The sequence below is a fragment of the Sus scrofa genome, unplaced genomic scaffold (assembly GCF_000003025.6).
Source record: "Sus scrofa isolate TJ Tabasco breed Duroc unplaced genomic scaffold, Sscrofa11.1 Contig1052, whole genome shotgun sequence".
NCBI classification, from domain to species: Eukaryota; Metazoa; Chordata; class Mammalia; order Artiodactyla; family Suidae; genus Sus; species Sus scrofa.
Window position 1 is genome coordinate 240076 of NW_018084804.1, and position 20293 is coordinate 260368.

General features: G+C 43.6%; 3 non-coding genes and 1 pseudogene across 3 annotated transcripts; 1 reads left to right on the forward strand and 3 right to left on the reverse strand.

The window, feature by feature from the left end:
- Positions 1–4215: 4215 nt before the first annotated feature.
- On the reverse strand, positions 4216–4288 carry TRNAF-GAA. The gene has a single exon. It is a non-coding gene; the product is annotated as a tRNA-Phe (tRNA).
- A 965-nt stretch (positions 4289–5253) lies between these two features.
- On the reverse strand, positions 5254–5325 carry TRNAA-AGC. The gene has a single exon. It is a non-coding gene; the product is annotated as a tRNA-Ala (tRNA).
- A 1988-nt stretch (positions 5326–7313) lies between these two features.
- TRNAA-UGC lies at positions 7314–7385 on the reverse strand. Its single transcript has one exon. It is a non-coding gene; the product is annotated as a tRNA-Ala (tRNA).
- A 4006-nt stretch (positions 7386–11391) lies between these two features.
- On the forward strand, positions 11392–11840 carry LOC100524687 (annotated as a pseudogene).
- Positions 11841–20293: the final 8453 nt, after the last annotated feature.

Sequence of the window (20293 nt, forward strand, 5' to 3'; positions counted from 1 at the left end):
TCACATAGTTCTTATGAACATGGTAGCTTGACCATGTAGAAACTCAGCACAGAAGATCTTACCCCAAATGGTCAGAGTAACGTCATCATGATGGGCACGCTGACATCCTGTGGCTCTGAGGACAAGCTGAGAAGGACACAGCAACCCTCCTGTTGCATTCTGAGCAAAGTGCATCATCATCTGAAGCCAATCAGGCGGGAATGGCAGTCCAATCAAAACTGAACCCGAGTTATACCAGCCGACTTGTCACCTAGTCCTTACGAGATGCCAATGAATGAAAATGTCATGAGAGACAAGAAAGAGTTGAGAAATGGTCCCAGATTAAAGGAGACCAAGGAAACAATAACGTAAAGGAAACGGGTCACCCTGGCGTGGTCCTGGATCAGGGAGTTTGGGGTTTATAGGACATGATCAGGACAATTAGCAAATGTTGAATATGGGTGGTCTATTAGAAAATAGTTTTGAACCAGCGTTGAAGTCCCCACACTTGACAATTTTACTGTGCTGACATAGGGAGTGTCCTTAAAGGATACAATGGAGAATGTTGGGAGAAGGGATATATTTGCCAAACTGTCAAACGGTTTAGGGAACAAAAAAATTATATGAGGAGAGATAGAGAGAGGGAGAGAGAGAGAACCAGTAAAAATGGCAAAATATTGCAGTAGATGAACCTGGGCATGCAAGGTAGTCTTTGCAACTGTTAATTTATGTTTGACATTATCTCCAAGACCAGGTTTTAAGAATTCCTCCTTTTTACCACCGCCTTCCTTGTTGAGCCAAATGCTGCCGGAGGACATGAAAGGCAGCGCATGGTGATTCAGACCCGAGTGCTGTGCGTGACCCCTCTGGGATTTCAGACCTCCACGAGGAGATGGGAATGCGTTTGTAACATCTGACGACCCTCCATGTGGAGGAGGACGACAAAGAACACTCAGAGCTGGCATAGGAGTTTGGTGGGTGCCATCTGTTTGCCTCTCCCCTCAGGGGAACAGGCAGCAAGAAGGTCCCTTTCCCTTCCCTGAGTGAAGCAGCCTGAAAGGCTTTGTCCCAAGTAAGACTGGGCCTGTTTCTTCTCATCCTGTCAAGACCTGGGGAGTCCCTCAGTGCTCTTTCTTTCAAAGAGAAGCCAAACTGAGCACATCGGGGAGCCTGTGTGCAGTTGCGTTTTTGGTTTTGGTGACTAGCCAGTGGTGTTGGTGCCTCCAAGGAGGGCGGCAGGAAGCCCCGTGGTCTCTACCCCATTGTCGCTGTGAGGAGAACCTTTTGCTTGAGAAATGGGATCTGCTGGCCGTTTTCAGCTGCTGTACCTAAGATTTGGCTGGTTGTGTCTGTTTGTTAGCACACTGGGCTTATAAGGGAAAAAAAGATATGGGAAATATAGGTTAGGTAGGAATGTAAATGTTTTGAATAGCAGAGATTTTCCTGACAAAACGGCTTTGATCCTGGAGAGTTTGTTGGAAAAGTGAACTTTCAGTTTGATGGTTCAGGTCTCTTTTCAGATCCTGGGAGTGTTTTTTGTTTGTCTGTTTCCCTTACTTGATGATGAGCCAAACCTCGTACAAGCCAGGTTTGTTCTGGAGAATCTTGTCCCTGCACTTACCTTTCTCACACGGAGCTCTTGGCTCAACGGGACTATGACAGCTGGAAACCGGAGTAACATCTGGTTGACTTGCGATGGTTCATTTATTCCGTTTTACTGCAGAGAAGGCAACCGTTGACTTAGGGAAGGTTCCTTACCACTTTAAAGAGGAAACTAGTATTGCCTTTAAGATGACAAATACGGAGGCGTTCCCTGGAGCCGCAGCAGGTTTCCGGATCCGGGATGGTCTCTGCTGTGGTGTGGGTTTGCTGCCTGGCCCGGGAACTTCTGCATGTTGTGCTTGGGATGGGGGAGGGGGGGGATTACAAATCTAGTGTGATGTCGATAGTCACTAGGGAGGAAAAGACATGGCCTGTAAACTAGAACATGCCAGGGAGGTTTTTGTTCTACAAATATTTGATACGGCAGAAAGCTGACCCGTTTGTTCCTAGACAAGGCGATTGACTGGATTACCATGTGAGTGAGGAAGTGGCAGCCTGAGAGGATCCCCACCTTTCTCTCTGAGGGTGGCAGGGATGCTTCTAGTGCCTGCCAAAGACACTGGGGACTTGCAGACTTAAGTCTGAACTGAGAGACCAGTGCCCAAACAGATAAGTCAGACCCGTGGTGAATGTAAGTTCTAAACCTCTCCTGCATTGTGGCCAGAGTGAGACTCCATAAGTTAGTTCATTGTGAATTCATTCATAGAAGAGTCTGGAGCCATTTAGTGACCATCAGTGTGGCCTAAAAGACTTGTGACGCGGAAGACACGAGAAAGCATAAAACCCTAAAACAGGGCGATTATAGCTCTTTCTCTTGACTTATGCCAGGGCTCCATTCTCTGAAGATTCAGGAAGCCCTGGGAACGGCAACTGATTTCCCGGCACACCCTAGGAACTGAGTGCCAGCCTCTCTGCCTTCTAGAACATGGTGGAGGAAGAGCTGAGAGCACACAAATGTGGAAATAGGGGCCATGCTTTCAGTAGGATGATGAGTCCTTTAGCGGAAGTTACCCGGAATTCTCATGCTCTTTGCCACGGAGAACACACATTGCTTTTCCCCTCCAACCAGAGGGATCAGGATGGCTGGTCCCCGTGCTTTCTTGTTTTCTGCCCTTTAATTTATTGGTGTCAAACTTCCCCGGATCCAGGAACACGAACTGCTCTTGAACTGAATTGGACGCCTCTTCCAGGTGAGTGGTGGGTGATGCACACCCTTTCCTGTCAGATTTAGGGAAGGTAGAGTTTGGAGGGCATCGACCCGCGGAAGATTTCCAGGGGGCAAGTTGAAATCTTACTCACAGACCCCCTAAGTTGACCCTGGGTCAGCATGGCACAGTTTTGGTTGTTGTTTTGTTGGTGTTCTGCAAACGATAAAAGTAAAAACTGGGGCTTGTTCATAATGTAGCTGGCAGTAGCAGGTGGATAATAGCGGTAACAATGGGTTGCATGAGATGACTACATCAGTTCCTCGATAAACCCGCCTCCTTACAGGCGAGAGAAAGAATTCCTTGGCCACACGGTTCACAGCCAGGACGGAGGAGGGCAAGCTTCAAAGCCAGAGCCTCTTAGCGCACCTATTTCAGATCTTTTCTTGGGAGACAGGAATCCTGTCCAAAGACAGCTGGAGGTTAGTGGCTTCTGGACTCATTTCTCTTTGAAAATGTCAGTGTCATTCACGGGGAAAGAAGCTTTGGTCCCACACAATTATTTCGTGTTGAGGAGAGAGGGCGGGTGTCTGGGGAAACTGGGCCTCCAAGAAAGGAAGGAACTCATGATACTCACCATGAGGTGAAATGCCTTCAGTCCAGCAGTGTGGTCTGCAAACCGTGCTGTGACGTTTTGCTGGGGGTGTTCTGGATCTGGTTGTGGGTGCCTAGAGGAATGGAGGGCAGAAAAGCGTCCATAACAGCTAGCGATTACAGTCTGTCTTTCAAATGGAATGTTCCCGGCGACGGAGAGAATGCAAAGGAGATTTGCAACCAGGACAAGGTCCATCCGATGCGTTAGCTGAGTGTATGTATGTATGTCCAGATCTGCAGAGCTGGGCGAACTCCTGGCATTTTTTTAATCTTGGCGAAACGTTTGAATTCCTAGGGGCTCAGGTCCTAGTCTCTTCGTATTTATTCTGCAGTTGTTGTCGTTGTTGTTTTCCTAACAACTGGCAAAAGGCTGCGGGACACCGCGCCTGCTCTTGATGTTTCGAGTATCTGCATTAAGCTCTGCTGCCTTATGGCTGGTAAGCTGTCGATTGGCTGTGAGCTGGGACTGGTCTTTGGAACGATTCGCGGCTGTGCCTGTCACCCTTCGGCAGGGGCAAGGCCGGTCTTCTCTGTGTGGTTCCAACGTTATTATACGTCCTGCCGAAGCGAGCACCCCTTTAACACTTTAAATGGTTGGAAAAAGGAAAAGGGAGGAGGTTATTTCGTGACGCGTGAGGTTTACGTGAAACCCAGCTTTCGGTGTCCACCCACAACGTTTTGGGCGAACGCCGCCGCTTCCTTGCTTTGCACAGCGTCTCTGGCCGCTTTGGGGCTGCCCCAGAGAGTTGTCGAGACGGAAGGGGTGTGTGGCACCTTGTCCCTTCTGGCTGCGCTGGTAGAGGAGGACGCCGGCGGGCAGCAAAAGGGAGCGCCTTGCCGAAACCCGGGATTGAACCAGGGACCTTTAGATCTTCAGTCTAACGCTCTCCCAACTGAGCTATTTCGGCCGCCCGGGCGAAGGGGGAGGGGGGCAGCGCTCCTGGCATTTCTGTTTCAAGAAGTGGGGTTCAACGGCGGCTGGCTAGGCTTCGGCTTCCCCACCTGCGGCGGTCCCGCGCGGAGTAGCCGTACCCCTGCCGGCCGGAAAGGCTTGGACTGTGTCCTCGGCGCTTGCTGCTCGCATCCAGTTCCTGACCGTGGCGGAGGGCAAGTGGAGGACAGAGATGGAAGAGACGTGCCAGGGATTCGTTGGAAAACCTGGCCTGCTCCTCGGCATCCTGCCTCGTGAGCCAGACACGACTCAGAAACGGCCTAAAGGCACTCTTCGGGGGCGTCTCTTGTTGTAGTCTTCGTTCTCTCGTCTCTCACAGTCTCCCGAAGGGCTGAGAGATGGGCTCCAATCACGCGGCACCTTTGCGGAAAGAATCTCCTGTGCACGAACACCGCCAGGCTGAACTCTCACCACCGTGTCCTCAACGGACAGGAGAGCAACTGCCGCAAACATGCGAAAATTTGAAAAGGCGTCACTCGTCACAAACGACGTTCCTCGCGCGAAACATCCTTTAAACGTTCTCCGAATCCAGGAACAACGCGGTGGCGGTGGCTGCCGACGCCGGTTTGGTGAAAGATGAGACGAGGGCGTGGTGAGAGTGATTTCCTGCTCTCAGAAGTCCTGGTAGTTGATTTTTGTGGCGTATCGATCGGCCTTGGCCAGGAGAGGAGTGATTGCGCAGAGTGACTAGAATGGATGGGTTTAAAAAAAAAGAAAAGAAAAGAAAAGAAAAGAAAAGAAAAGAAAAGAAAAGAAAAGAAAAGAAGAAAAGAAAAAAAAAGAAGAAAAGAAAGAAAGAAAGAAAGACAAAGTTGGACGCATACTACTTTCGCGGCAGTCAGCAGGGACTGTGAGCTCCCGCCTCGCACTGTCTCTCCAGAGTTGAGAGCAAGGAAGGGCGGAGCAAGTGGACGTGGCGGTTGGAGGTGCCGGGGATTGAACCCGGGGCCTCGTGCATGCTAAGCACGCGCTCTACCACTGAGCTACACCCCCGCGGCTGCCGAAACCTCAGAGGCAGGAAAAGGGAAAGCAAACAAACAACCAAACACACAAACAAAAAATGGTATGGCAACTCCTCACGTGTTGGTTCGAAGCTCCGTTGTGTACAACCCGGTTACTTGCGAAACTCCTATTCCCTTTTCGCCGAGGACATGAGGAGAAAGGCAACCGAATGCCGGCCTAAAATTTAGGCGCCCTTCCTAGGATCTAGTCCCGCTTGTCAGCCTACCCCAGTGTCAGGCCTACAGACAACTTGAATGGAGGAAGGCAAAGAAGAGCCCTTTCCTAGTTCTGCCTGTTAAAAAAAGCCTAGACTCAAAAAGACACCCAAGGGGCAAGGAGGAGAGCTGGTCCCCCATCTCAGCAGCTTAATACACATCCCCCCGGATGGAACCAAAGCTCCGGGCAAAACTGGTCACTAGAAGCACTAGGGCAGGAAAAGTACAAGATGCCCTAGACAGTCTTTCGAGTGCTCAAAAGAGGATGGCGTGCCCCAAAGAGCACAGTGTCTTCGAGTCCACTCTTGCAAACACTGAGCATTGACTTGAAGAGTAAACCGCCAAGGATTACAACCTCCTGGGTGAAAGAAGAATAGGACACCAGATAAGTGATGGCAATACGGGGTCTAAGTGAAGAGATGGGCGGCATCAAAAGGTCCCCGAATTACATCCTGAGAATGGTAAGAGAGGCCGTGTTGTCCCCCACAGACCTTGGGGACTTGGAGACTTCAGTTTGAGTTAAGAGGCCAGTGGCCAAAAGAGGTATCTCAGACACTTGTTGACTTATCCTTGGGAAAACTCCCACGTATTTTAACTAGACTGAGACTCCATGAGTTCACCGTGAGTTCATTCATGGAAAAAGCTAAGCCATTGTGACCCTCGGTGTTGTCTAAAGGATTAGTGGGCTACGGAGCTCCCTTGTAGCACATCCCGGGTTAAGGATCCCGGGTTGTCTTTGCATCCCGCTGGGCGTGCTGCTGTGGTGTGGGCTTGATCCCTGGCTGGGAAAAGAAAGTTTCTAACTACCTGTACCTCTACCGAAGGGGGAAAAAAAAAAAAAAAAAAAAAAAAAAAAAGGTAGACTGGTGCCTCAGGTACAAAACGACTGTGTCCTAAATATTTGGATGTGTTGTCCTGAATCTCTGTTCTCCGATGCTTCCACAGATGCTTAGGACTCCAGCTCCATATCGCTTGTGCATGCAGCCTTTTCAAGAGGGGATGCTCTCCCAAGCGATACTCGGAGGGTCCGTTCGGGACAAGTAGAAGGAGGAAGACTGTTTCCCTGACTCTTGCTATTTCTTTCATTTTGGAGTGCAGCCAGGACAGGACAGGGCAGTGAGTCTGTGTGGTGTATGAGCACGTCCTGCCTTCTCGGCTCAAACTGCAAAGCATCAGTGAACATCCACGCCTCAGTCTTTTAGGAGAAGGCAAGGACACAAGAAAGTGGCTTGTTTTTGACTGGGGCGACCTCTCCTATACCTGTCATCATGGCCAGCCTCAAGGGCCTGTGACCAGTGCATTTCAGGGGGCCTTGGGTCCAGCAAATCATGCAGCCAGTCTGTCCTACACTCACTGCTGGAGGATCCGGTGTTCTTCAAACCAGAGGAGGCAATTTTGTCCCCAAGGGACAAGACCTATCCAGACTTTCTAGGCCTCTTAGTGTCAACCTTTCCCTCAAGCCAGAGGGGAGAAAAGAGCCTTGACCTGATCCATGATATCTAGGGTGAAATGCATGAAAACAAGATGGGAGGATGGTCAAGCGTATTTCAAGCTAAATGAAGGTGACTTACTTTCCAGCTCTCAGAGGTCTGTCTGATTTTAGCCCAGTGGTTGGTTTTTGTTTTTGTGTAGCCTAAGGCATGGCCAAGGCATAGTAGAATAGAATAGAGTTGGAGGACAGGAAGGCCTGTGCTTTCTCCTCCGGAGTAGGGAAGGGACCCTCTTCCTGGGCTCTCCAGAGGGAGAGGAGGGCCGCCTCTAGGCTGGAGGTGCCGGGGATTGAACCCGGGGCCTCGTGCATGCAAAGCACGCGCTCTACCACTGAGCTACACCCCCCCACGGCCAGCCAACACCTTCCCTCTTTACGGAAGACAATTGAATGGCACTATCGCCCGGCCTTGCTTTTGAGAACCTGCAACTGCTGGCATGAAGATATTTGATGCACAATGCCATTCTTTCTGAAGCTCCCTTACTGCCTTCTCTTTCACGGCGACACGAGGACAAAGGCAACTTCAAGCTAGGCAGAAAGGTACTGCGCCTACAGTCTATTCCCCCTGGTCAACCTACCCGCAAAGACCCGGCGGCACAAAACTCGAATAGAGGAAGGCAGAGAAGAGCCCTTTCCTAGCCCTGTCTCTTGGAAGAGTCTAGAATCCACAACATTAAAAGAGCAATGAGGAGATCTGACCCTACAGCCTAACCTCTCGCTGCAGATTTCCACGAGAAGGCACCACAGCTGCTGGAGGAATTTGCTGTCGGCAGAAAGGGCTGGGACAGGAAAAGGACAAGACAAGCTAGATTATCGTTCTATGCCGGGACGTGAGAAGGAGCTCAAAGACAGTAGTACCCTCAAGAGTACCTAGGCGTCACATCTTGGAAACACTAAGCATTAAAGTGATTAATACATGAAAGGATGGCTAAAATAAGAATCGTTGCGTTCATACTGATAAAAAAGAAGAGAAAGAAAGAGAAAGACACATGGGAAAGAAAGAAGAGAATGCTTATCCTGCAAAAGCATACCAATTATTAAATGCAGAGGGAAAGATTACCATCATTTTCTCCTATCCTATAATGATTGATTCAGGCAAAATTCATCAATCAGTGCCAAAGCCATGGGTGAAATTTTGATAAGCAAAGATGTCTTGAGTTTCCAGATGTATCCTCACATAGTTCTTATGAACATGGTAGCTTGACCATGTAGAAACTCAGCACAGAAGATCTTACCCCAAATGGTCAGAGTAACGTCATCATGATGGGCACGCTGACATCCTGTGGCTCTGAGGACAAGCTGAGAAGGACACAGCAACCCTCCTGTTGCATTCTGAGCAAAGTGCATCATCATCTGAAGCCAATCAGGCGGGAATGGCAGTCCAATCAAAACTGAACCCGAGTTATACCAGCCGACTTGTCACCTAGTCCTTACGAGATGCCAATGAATGAAAATGTCATGAGAGACAAGAAAGAGTTGAGAAATGGTCCCAGATTAAAGGAGACCAAGGAAACAATAACGTAAAGGAAACGGGTCACCCTGGCGTGGTCCTGGATCAGGGAGTTTGGGGTTTATAGGACATGATCAGGACAATTAGCAAATGTTGAATATGGGTGGTCTATTAGAAAATAGTTTTGAACCAGCGTTGAAGTCCCCACACTTGACAATTTTACTGTGCTGACATAGGGAGTGTCCTTAAAGGATACAATGGAGAATGTTGGGAGAAGGGATATATTTGCCAAACTGTCAAATGGTTTAGGGAACAAAAAAATTATATGAGGAGAGATAGAGAGAGGGAGAGAGAGAGAACCAGTAAAAATGGCAAAATATTGCAGTAGATGAACCTGGGCATGCAAGGTAGTCTTTGCAACTGTTAATTTATGTTTGACATTATCTCCAAGACCAGGTTTTAAGAATTCCTCCTTTTTACCACCGCCTTCCTTGTTGAGCCAAATGCTGCCGGAGGACATGAAAGGCAGCGCATGGTGATTCAGACCCGAGTGCTGTGCGTGACCCCTCTGGGATTTCAGACCTCCACGAGGAGATGGGAATGCGTTTGTAACATCTGACGACCCTCCATGTGGAGGAGGAACGACGAAGAACACTCAGAGCTGGCATAGGAGTTTGGTGGGTGCCATCTGTTTGCCTCTCCCCTCAGGGGAACAGGCAGCAAGAAGGTCCCTTTCCCTTCCCTGAGTGAAGCAGCCTGAAAGGCTTTGTCCCAAGTAAGACTGGGCCTGTTTCTTCTCATCCTGTCAAGACCTGGGGAGTCCCTCAGTGCTCTTTCTTTCAAAGAGAAGCCAAACTGAGCACATCGGGGAGCCTGTGTGCAGTTGCGTTTTTGGTTTTGGTGACTAGCCAGTGGTGTTGGTGCCTCCAAGGAGGGCGGCAGGAAGCCCCGTGGTCTCCACCCCATTGTCGCTGCGAAGAGAAATGGGACATTTCATGATAGAACTTTTTTTTTTGGTTTTTTTCCTAGGGCCGCACCTAGGGCATATGGACGTTCCCAGGCTAGGGGTCCAATCAGAGCTGCAGCTTCTGGGCTACATCACAGCCACAGCAACAGGGGATGGAAGCCACATCTGGGACCTACACCACTGCTCATGCCAACACTGGATCCTTAACCCACTGAGGGGGCCAGTTATCAAGCCTGCAACCTCATGGCTCCTAGTCAGATTTGTTAACCACTGATCCCCAATGGGAACTCCCCCCGACACCCCCAAAAAATTTTTTTTAATAACAATGAGGTCACACCCAAATCAGTTTCTGATTGCCCCTTTTCTAGCCATTTAATGAAACTTTACCCGGTAAGTTAATTAAATTGCCTCTATACAGTAACATTGGGAACAACATCAATAATTTAATTTCAGTTTATTTTTAATTTTTAAATTGTATAATTTTAAAGTTTATTTTCCATTTAAATTTATTACAGCATATTGTCTTTATATTCCTTGTGCCTACCTTATATCCAGTAGTTTGTACCTCCCACTCTCTAACACCTATATTTCCTTCCCTCCCGCTGATAACCAGTAGTCCATAGGCAATGTCAATAGATGATTTTAAAATAAGAGAAATGATTTTGCATCCTTCCCTTTGACTTTTGGTAAGCAATTGAATATCATAAATCAACAATACATACATCAATGGAAGCAACAAATCATTACTAATTTTATCAGGGATATAAATTGAAGGCTGACTTTGATAAAGTATGAGATATAAGTCCAAGGTTTTGACTTTGATAAACCATGAGTCCAGAGATTATAGTGAGGCTTTTTTTTACCCCCTAATATCTCCAAACATGGAGGTGCTGGGAGTTGAACCCAGGGCCTCATACATGCTAAGCACACACTCTACCATTGAGCTACACCCCATCCCTGCCAAACTTATTTCATTCATATTAGAAGTTAGTGGGAATTTTTTGAGTCCTGCGAAACCACTAGTTATTCTGAGAACTAATTTGCACAAGCTCTAGGGAGCATACCCCACCCAGGCTAAAGGACTCTTTTAAGAAGAGCCTACCAAAGTATTCAGTGCTACTGTGCTTGAGGTAGCATTAAAGTCAGAGTCTCCTGAGAAGACACTTCTTCCACCCAGAGATTGGAGACCCACTATGTCTATCTATCCTTAATATCTGATGATTCAACCAACCGCATGTTCTAGGATTATCTTTCTCCCTCTCTGCCTCCCTTTTTATTTTTGTCTTTCTTTTCTTTCTTTCTTGGATCACATTCTTGAAATCTACAGTATACGTGAATTGTATTAAAGACTTTTTTCCCCTTCTGGTACAGATGTCAGTTGCTGCTTATAGGTCCTCCTTGGAGGTTCTTTCCTCTGAGAGACAAACTTTTCCCCTGGTCCTATCATCTCTCATCATCCTTTTCCTTCACCTTCATTGCAGAATTTACCCTGTGGCTCAGGCTTCTCCTGTCCAAATGCCATCATTATTACTAATGACTTAGGCATTTTTGTTGTTTCTCTGTTTTGAACATACATACAACAAATGTGTAATCATGGGGATGACATCAAAATTAACTGGTCTCCTGGATTTTTAAAAAATACATCCCACTTTCTGGAGTTCCCGTCGTGGTGCAGTGGTTAACGAATGCGACTAAGAACCATGAGGTTGCGAGTTCGGTCCCTGGCCTTGCTCAGTGGGTTAAAGGATCTGGCGTTGCCGTGAGCTGTGGTGTAGGTTGCAGATGCGGCTCAGATCCCACGTTGCTGTGGCTCTGGCGTAGGCTGGTGGCTACAGCTCCGATTGGACCCCTAGCCTGGGAACCGCCATATGCCGCAGGAGCGGCCCAAGAAAATGGCAAAAAGACAAAAAAAAAAAAAAAAAAAAATACATCCCACTTCCTTATGGGATTTTCATATCAAAATTTTGGAATCCAAGTGGAACTATCATAATCCATCACTTGTGCTGTGTTAACTGACCTATTCTTATTTAAAGGTTGAAAGATATAAATATAAAATTTAGTTGGATGACTGCTCACATGGCTGCCGCACCAGAGCCCAGCGAGCCTGGGAAGGCAAAGCCCTTTAAGCTCCTGGGAATTTTAAATGTCGAAAACACACCCTGTGCACGAGAATCAATATTACATGGTTCTTTAGGATCTGTTGTGGCTGGCTTTGGACACTTTTTGCGAACAAGTAGAATCAGAAGATCATGTGATGTTGCAGTAGGAGGATTTATCTTGGTAACTTTAGGGTGCTGGTTCCATTGTAGGTATAATTATGCAAAGTTAAGAATCCAGGGAAGAATTGCCAGAGAAGGAATTAAAAACAAGATTTTATATGAAAGTACCCACCTTGATCCTGAAAGAAAACAAACCAATGGGAGCAGCAGCAGGAATGGAGCAGTCTTGAGCATAGAAAAATGCAGATAACCACTTCAGTGTGAACAACAGAAACAGTTTATGCCCCATGAGAGAGCTTTCAATCAAGTAAATAAAGTATGTATTAAGTTGTCTTTTTTCCCACAGGTTTATGACTATCTACCAAATTATTCTTGCCCTGTATCTCATCATAGCTAAAATACCTAGTGTTTAACATGTTTCTGTGTAGTAAGCAGAGTACACTGATGTTAAACAAAATCTCGGGTGGACATTAAAACTTGCCTTAAAAACAAAACAAATAAAATTTAGTTGGAAAAATCTAGGAAAGTTGTAGGATAAGAAATTCCAATACACTACTCAGCATTACACTTTTTACTTTTACTCTAAGATTTTATATGTGTGTGTGCATCAGAGGATTATTGTGAGGGTTAGTCACAAGGTGCTATGAAATAACTCATAATAGAATAATATCTTTATTGTCTGTGAATGTGTATCAGTGTTCACTACTTTACTAAAATGGTGACTTGAGGAAAATAGTTGAACATCGCTGGACATTTTATCAATTATCTGAACTTTCTCATTTTCCCTACTGACAAAATACCCCTGCAGCTGACATGCCATCACTGGTAGAGATTTGCCCTTTGTCTGGGGTGTCCAAACATTAAGGGTTCCAGGAGACAGTATTAGCATTCTTTTTTAAAAATGATTTTTATTTTTTCCATTAGAGTTGGTTTGTAGTGCTCTGCCAATTTCTACTGTACAGCAAAGTGACCAAGTCACACATACATATATACGTTATTTTTCTCACATTATCCTCCTTCATGATCCATCATAAGGGACTAAATATATTTCCCAGTGCTATACAGCAGGATCTCACTGCTTATCCATTCCAAAGGCAATAGTTTGCATCTATTAACCCCAGATTCCCAGTCCATCCCCCTTCCTCCTCCTCCCCCTTGGCAACCACAAATCTGTTCTCCAAGTCCATGAGTTTCTTATATGTGGAAAGGTTTATTTGTGCCATATACTAGATTCCAGATATAAATGATATCATGTGGTATTTGTCTTTCTCTTTCTGACAGTTCACTCAGTATGAGAGTCTCTAGTTCCATCCATGTTGCGGCAAATGGCATTCTTTTGTTATTTTTTATGGCTGAATAGTATTCCATTGTGTATATATATCACATCTTCTTAATCTGTTCATCTATTGATGGACATTTATGTTGTTTCCATGTCTTGGCTATTGTGAATAATGCTGCAGTGAACATGTGGGTGCATATGTCTCTTTTAAGGAAAGTTTTGGTCTGGATATATGCCCAAGAGTGGGATTGCTGTGTCATATTGTAGTTCTATATTTAGTTTTCTGAGGTACCTCCACACTGTTTTTCATAGTGGTTGTACCAATTTACATTCCCACCAACAGTGTAGGAGGGTTCCCATTTCTCCACAGCCCCTCCAGCATTTGTTGTTTGTGGACTTATTAATGATGGCCATTCTGACAGGTGTGAGGTGGTATCTCATGGTAGTTTTGATTTGCATTTCTCTAATAATCAGGGATTATTGAGCATTTTTTCATGTGCTTGTTGGACATCTGTATATCTTTGGAGAAACGTCTATTCAGGTCTTTTGCCAATTTTTCAATGGGTTGTTGCATTTTTTTTGCTGTTGAGTTGCATAAGTTGGTGTCTTTTAGAGTTAAGCCCTTGTCAGTTGCATCATTTGAAATTATTTTCTTCCATTCCGTAGGTTTTTTTTTGTGTGTGTGGTTTAGTATCAGCATTCTTAAATGAAGTATAAGTTCATTGCTGAGATTTAAGTGCTAAAAACTGAGAGCAGGTGGAAAAATAGGGTCATAAAGGTTAGGATTTGACAATATAATTCTTCTCTAACATCAGTAATTTCTTTTTTGCTATTCCTTGATATGGATACTAAATCACTTAATTTTGCCACATATTCATTGAACATTTCCAACATTTCCAAGCCAGCATCTCCTTTCCCCCAAGCCCCTCCCCCATGACCCCACAGCATGTGGAAGTTCCTGGACCAGGGATGGAACTCACAGCAGCAACCTAAGCCACTGCAGTGACAATGTGGAATTCTTAACCCGCTGTGCCACAAGGAATTTTTTTTTCAAGCAAGCATCTTTGGTGTAACCTTTCATTTCTAGCATTGCCATTACTGTCCTATTTCACTCTCTTAAATCATGCTTGCACAAACTTTTCCCACTTTCCTCTTTATATTCCTTTACTTACTTGTTCCTGCTCAATATCAAAGTTAAATTCCTACCCCTTTCATTCCAAGGGCCTCATCATCACTGTTGAAGTCCATTTTCCCAAGGAACCTTTGATTGAAAGAAACAAAAAAGAAAGATCTGGCTCATGCAGGATCTCTTGAACCTGAGACAACAAACACAATAGATTCATATTAGCAAGACTGAGGATCCAATGATACTGTCATTGGCAGTATCATTGAGGGGCATGAAGGTAAAAGAACAGAAAGGGGATAAAAAGACATCCTCAGTCAGTTATCTCTTAGAAGGCATCGTTTTGTCAACCGTACCTTGGTTAATGAAGCAGACACAGACCAAGGTGAAGCAAACCTGCCCAGTGACTATTCCTTCCCCATGACTCCCCACTCTTCTACCTGTAACCAAACATGATCCTATACAGTTACTGAAAGTGGGAAATGGCTTTTTTACTCTTTCTGAGCAAGTAAACTAAAACATTTAGTCTGGGTGGAGCATGCTCTCTAAAGGTCATGTAATTCACAGAACAATTGGTGATTTTGCAGGACTCACCAAATTCCCACTAATTTCTAATATGAATGAAGCAAGTCAAGCAGGAAGGGGGTATAGCTCACTGGTAGAGCATGTGCTTAGCGTGCATGAGGCCACAGGTTCCCTGGTACCTCCGCTTAGCTCTCTGGCTTCACTGGAAGCAACAAGAGTTGGTTGCTCTTTCAGCAACCTGTCATCCTTACCATGATTTTGAAAGATTAGTTTTTGTCATAAGGTATTATCCTTCCTCAGTACCCTCCCTCAGTAATTTATACAAATTCGTTGACCAGTTTCTGGAGTGAACTCTTCAGATCACTGATGTAGGGAAATTAGGGATTTCATGCTCTCAATTTCTCCTTGGCTACTCTCAAATGTTTTTTACAATTTAAGTGAAATTGTGGCTCTTCTGCATAACTTCTAATCAAAAAGAAACACTGGAAAAATCACCTAAAGACTTTGGAGTCCAAATTGAAGTTATCAGTGGGCTAGAGAGGAGGTAAACTATTCCTGTGTCCACTGGCCATAACAGTGAAAAGACCCACTCACATTTCTGATTGTGCATCCATGAATCCTGATGAGAGCGATAGATTGCCATTATTAGTCACTGATTAAGAATACTTACCATATCCTGGATATCATTCGTTACACTGTCCTCCCAAAAGTACTATCTCTCAGGTCTTACCATAACCAAGTATTCAAAAGGTCATTCCACCATTCTATAAAGTCAGTTGCTTTGGGGAGAGGGGAATATGGTAAGACCAGCCAATTCCAGGAAAATTAGCCCATTGCCAAACTTTATTTGCTATAAATTGGCTTATTATCTCAGAAACAATGTTGTGAGCATTCCACAGCATTGAATAAGACATTCAGTAAACCCCTGGTTGGTGGTTTTGGAAGAAGCACTATAGGAGGTGAAGGTGAATAAGTTTCTATTCCAGTGATATATACACTAACATCCTAATACAAAAGTGGTCAAATGTGATGACTGTGACACCAGGGTGGTATCTCGCTCCCCCCAAGGAATGACAGCATATGAGGGCCCAAAGTTTGTCTGTGATGTTGGTAGTTTAGTCACTTAGCAGTGTCTTGAATGACATTTGGTTTGGTATATAGAAAGTATATATTTTGGTGTATAGAAGTCTGTATTGCTGAGCCTATATATGACCTCTGTTCCTGTCATCATGGCCACTTTGTTCATAAGCCCATTGCACAAGGACAGTGGTGGCTAAGCAGAAGCTTCCAGACGTCAACAGAATGGGTTATCGTGTCAAAATGCCTATTAGATCCTAAGGAGGATGCTCTTTGGAAGGCATTTACATGGAAATAAATATCCTTAGACTGTGCACATTTGGAGAATTCTATCTACTTACCTTTTCCCCAGAACTCTTTGTCACCATTTTTAAAATAATTCTTACCAAGCTCTTACTCACCAGCCAAATTATTAGCCATTTCTCATGAATTAGTGTAAATCCCTAGCCTATATCTGTCCTTCCAAGCAAAGTGAGCAGTGAAGTACCCTGGTTGAAGCAATGCCCAACTGGGAGGGCTTACCTTCATCACTGGCCTTCAGTTACTGGGGAAACGTCTCACATTTGTGTGGTCTGGGCATGTGAGCAGAACCACCTATAAACAAGGCCTGTTTTTTTTTTTTTTTTCTCCTTCTTTAGTTATAAGGAATTCCCTATGAAGCTATAGGAGTAGGTTGAAGAATGGAGGATTGTACTAAGAGTAGGAGCCATGGGAATACAAGCTACTGTCTCATGCAAATTACTCATGTGTGTAGGGCCTGCTCATATATTCTGTTTCTACTTGAAAATGAAATGATGCTGTGCATTATTTAATTACATCATAATGCTAAACGATTTCCTTGCCTGAAAACAAAGGAGCCAATCAAAAACTGATTTGGTTGTAGTCTTGTTTTCATTTTTAAAGAAATTTGTGTGAAGAAATTCTGCTGTGATGGGATACACTATTTCAAGTTTTATTTATTTATTTTTCCACTGTACAGCATGGGGACTAAGTTACACATACATGTATACATACTTTTTCCTCCCATTGTTGTGTTGCAGTGTAAGTATCTAGACATAGTTCTCAATGCTACATGGCAGGATCTCATTGTAAATCCATTCCAAGAGCAATAGTTTGCATCCATTAACCCCAAGCTCCCGATCCCTCCCACTCCCTCCCTTGCCCCCTGGGCAGCCACAAGTCTATTCTCCAAGTCTATGATTTTCTTTTCTGTGGAAAGATTCATTTGTGCTGTATATTATATTCCAGTTATAAGTGATATCATGTGGTATTTGTCTTTCTCTTTCTGACTTATTTCACTCAGTATGAGAGTCTCTAGTTCCATCCATGTTGCTGTAAATGGCATTATGTCATTCTTTTTTATGGCTGAGTAGTATTCCATTGTGTATATATACCACATCTTCCGAATCCAATCATCTGTTGATGGACATTTGGGTTGTTTCCATGTCTTGGCTATTGTGAATAGTGCTGCAAGGAACATGTGGGTGCATGTGTTTTTTTAAGGAAAGTTTTGTCTGGATATTTCCCCAAGAGTGGGACTGCTGGGTCATATGGTAGTTCTCTGTATCATTTTCTAAGGTACCTCCATACTGTTCTGCATAGCGTCTGTACCAGCTTACATTCCCACCAACAGTGTAGGAGGGTTCTCTTTTCTCCACAACCCTTCAGCACTTGTTATTTGTGGACTTATTAATGATGGCCATTCTGACAGGTGTGAGGTGGTATCTCATGGTAGTTTTGATTTGCATTTCTCTAATAATCAGGGATGTTGAGCATTTTTTCATGTGCTTGTTGGCAACATCTGTATATCTTCTTTGGAGAAACGTCTATTCAGGTCTTTTGCCCATTTTTCCGCTGAGTGTTTGGCTTTTTTGCTGCGGAGTTGTATAAGTTGCTTGCATATTCTAGAGATTAAGCCCTTGTCCATTGCATTGTTTGAAACTATTTTCTCCCATTGTGTAAGTTGTCTTTTTGTTTTCTTTTTGGTTTCCTTTGCTGTGCAAAAGCTTGTCATTTTGATTAGATCCCACTAGTTTATTTTTGCTCTTATTTCTGTTGCCTTGGGAGAATGACCTGAGAAAATATTCATGAGGTTGATGTCAGAGAATGTTTTGCCTATGTTCTCTTCCAGGAGTTTGATGTTGTCTTGTCTTATATTTAAGTTTTTAAGCTGTTTTGAGTTTATTTTTGTGCGTGGTATGAGGGTGTGTTCTAGTTTCATTGCTTTGCATGCAGCTGTCCAGGTTTCCCAGCAATAATTGCTGAAAAGACTGTCTTTTTCCCATTTTAAGTTTTTGCCTCCTTTGTCAAAGATTAATTGACCATAGGTGTCAGGGTTTATTTCTGGGTTCTCTATTCCGTTCCATTCGTCTGTATGTCTGTTTTGGTACCAGTACCACATTGTTTTGATGACTGTGGCTTTGTAATATTGCTTGAAGTCTGGAAGAGTTATGCCTCCTGCTTGATTTTTGTTGCTCAGGATTGCTTTGGCAATTCTGGGTCTTTTGTGGTTCCATATAAATTTTTGGATTGTTTGTTCTAGTTCTGTGAAAAATGTCATGGGTAATTAGATAGGGATTGCATTGAATCTGTAGATTGCTTTGGGTAGTAAGGCCATTTTTACAATATGAATTTTCCAGTCCATGAACATGGAATATCTTTCCATTTCTTTACATCTTTTTTTAATCTCCTTGATTAATGTTTTATAGTTTTTGACATATAAGTCCTTTACCTCCTCGGTGAGGTGTATTCCCAGGTATTTGATTTTTTGGGGTGCAATTTTAAAAGGTATTGTATTTTTGTATTCCTTTTCTAATATTTCATTGTTAGTATACAGAAATGCAACTGATTTCTGAATGTTAATCTTATATTCTGCTACTTTGCTGAATTTGTTAATCAGTCCAGGTAGTTTTTGGGTTGAGTCCTTAGGGTTTTTTCTATGTATAGTATCATGTCATCTGCATACAGTGACAGTTTTATCTCTTCTCTTCCTATTTGGATGCCTTTTATTTCTTTTGTTTGTCTAATTGCTCTGGCTAGGACTTCCAAAACTATGTCGAATTGCAGTGGTGAGAGTGGGCATCCCTGTCTTGTCCCAGATTTGAATGAGAAGGCTTTCAATTTTTCTCCATTGAGTATTATATTTGCTGTGGGTTTATCATAAATGGCTTTGATTATGTTAAGGAATGTTCCCTCTATACCCACTTTGGTGAAAGTTTTTATCATAAATGGATGTTGGACTTTGTCAAATGCTTTTTCTGCATCTATTGAGATGATCATGTGGCTTTTGACTTTTCTTTTGTTAATGTGGTGTATGACATTGTTTGATTTGCATATGTTGAACCATCCTTGTGAAGCTGGGATGAATTCCACCTGGTCGTGGTGTATGATCTTTTTTATATATTGTTGGATTTGGTTGGCTAGAATTTTGTTGAGAATTTTTACATCTACATTCATCAAAGATATTGGCCGATAGTTTTCTTTTTTGGTGGTATCTTTGGTTTTGGAATTAGGGTGATGGTGGTATCATAGAATGTCTTTGGCAGTGTTCCTTTTTCTTCAACCTTTTAAAAAAGTTTGAGGAGGATGGGCACCAGATCCTCTTTGTATGTTTGGTAGAATTCGCCTATGAAGCCATCTGGTCCTGGGTTTTTATTTGTAGGGAGTGTTTTTAAGGTGTATTCAATTTCATTTCTAATGATTGGTCTGTTCAGTTGGTCTATTTCTTCTGATTCAGTTTTGGCAGACTGTAAGATTCTAGAAAGTTGTCCATTTCTTCCAGATTGTCAAGTTTGTTGGCATATAGTTGTTCAGAGTCTTCTCTTATGTTTTTTGTATTTCTGCAGTATCCATTGTGAATTCTCCTTTTTCATTTCTAATTTTGTTTTTTGGTTTCTCCTCTTCTTAGTGAGTCTAGCCAGAAGTTTGTCGATTTTGTTTACCTTTTCAAAGAACCAGCTCTTGGTTTTATTAATTTTCTCTATTGTTTTTCAAATCTATATTTTATTGATTTCCTCTTTGATTTTTATGATTTCCTTCCTTCTGCTGACTTTAGTTTTTGTTTTTTTGAAATTTGTGTGAAGAAATTCTGCTGTGATGAGATACACTATTTCAAGGTTTCTAACTTTTTAAACAGTTGCTCTCCTGTCAGTTGGGAATATTGTCTTGAGTGTTTAGTCTAATAAAATTTATATACTCCGTATTCTTTTAGTAAATTCACCACATCGTTGGATTCCATTTCTCAGCATTTTTGGAGAATGTGAGCGAGGAAGTATCAAAAAGAAGAGAAAAATAAGGGACCCCTCCCCCATAATATTTTCTTTAGTTTCTGAGCTGTGTGTGTGTCAACTGACAGGATGCAGAGAAGCAGAAATTCTTTCCATTGAATCCCTCACTATCCACTCTGTTCGAATTCTGCCACCTTTAAACGTTTATCTCATGCTATCAGGAATTGGATCCAACTGCACATGTGGAAGGCAAAAGATCTCAAGTCTTTGGGGGCAGGCAAATATATTGGCCCACTAGATAGCTCTACTTAAAGAATCTGAAACCTTCCAAAAACCAGTTGAAAACAATCTAAATCAAAAGAAATGTCAAGAATATCTTTTATCAAGTT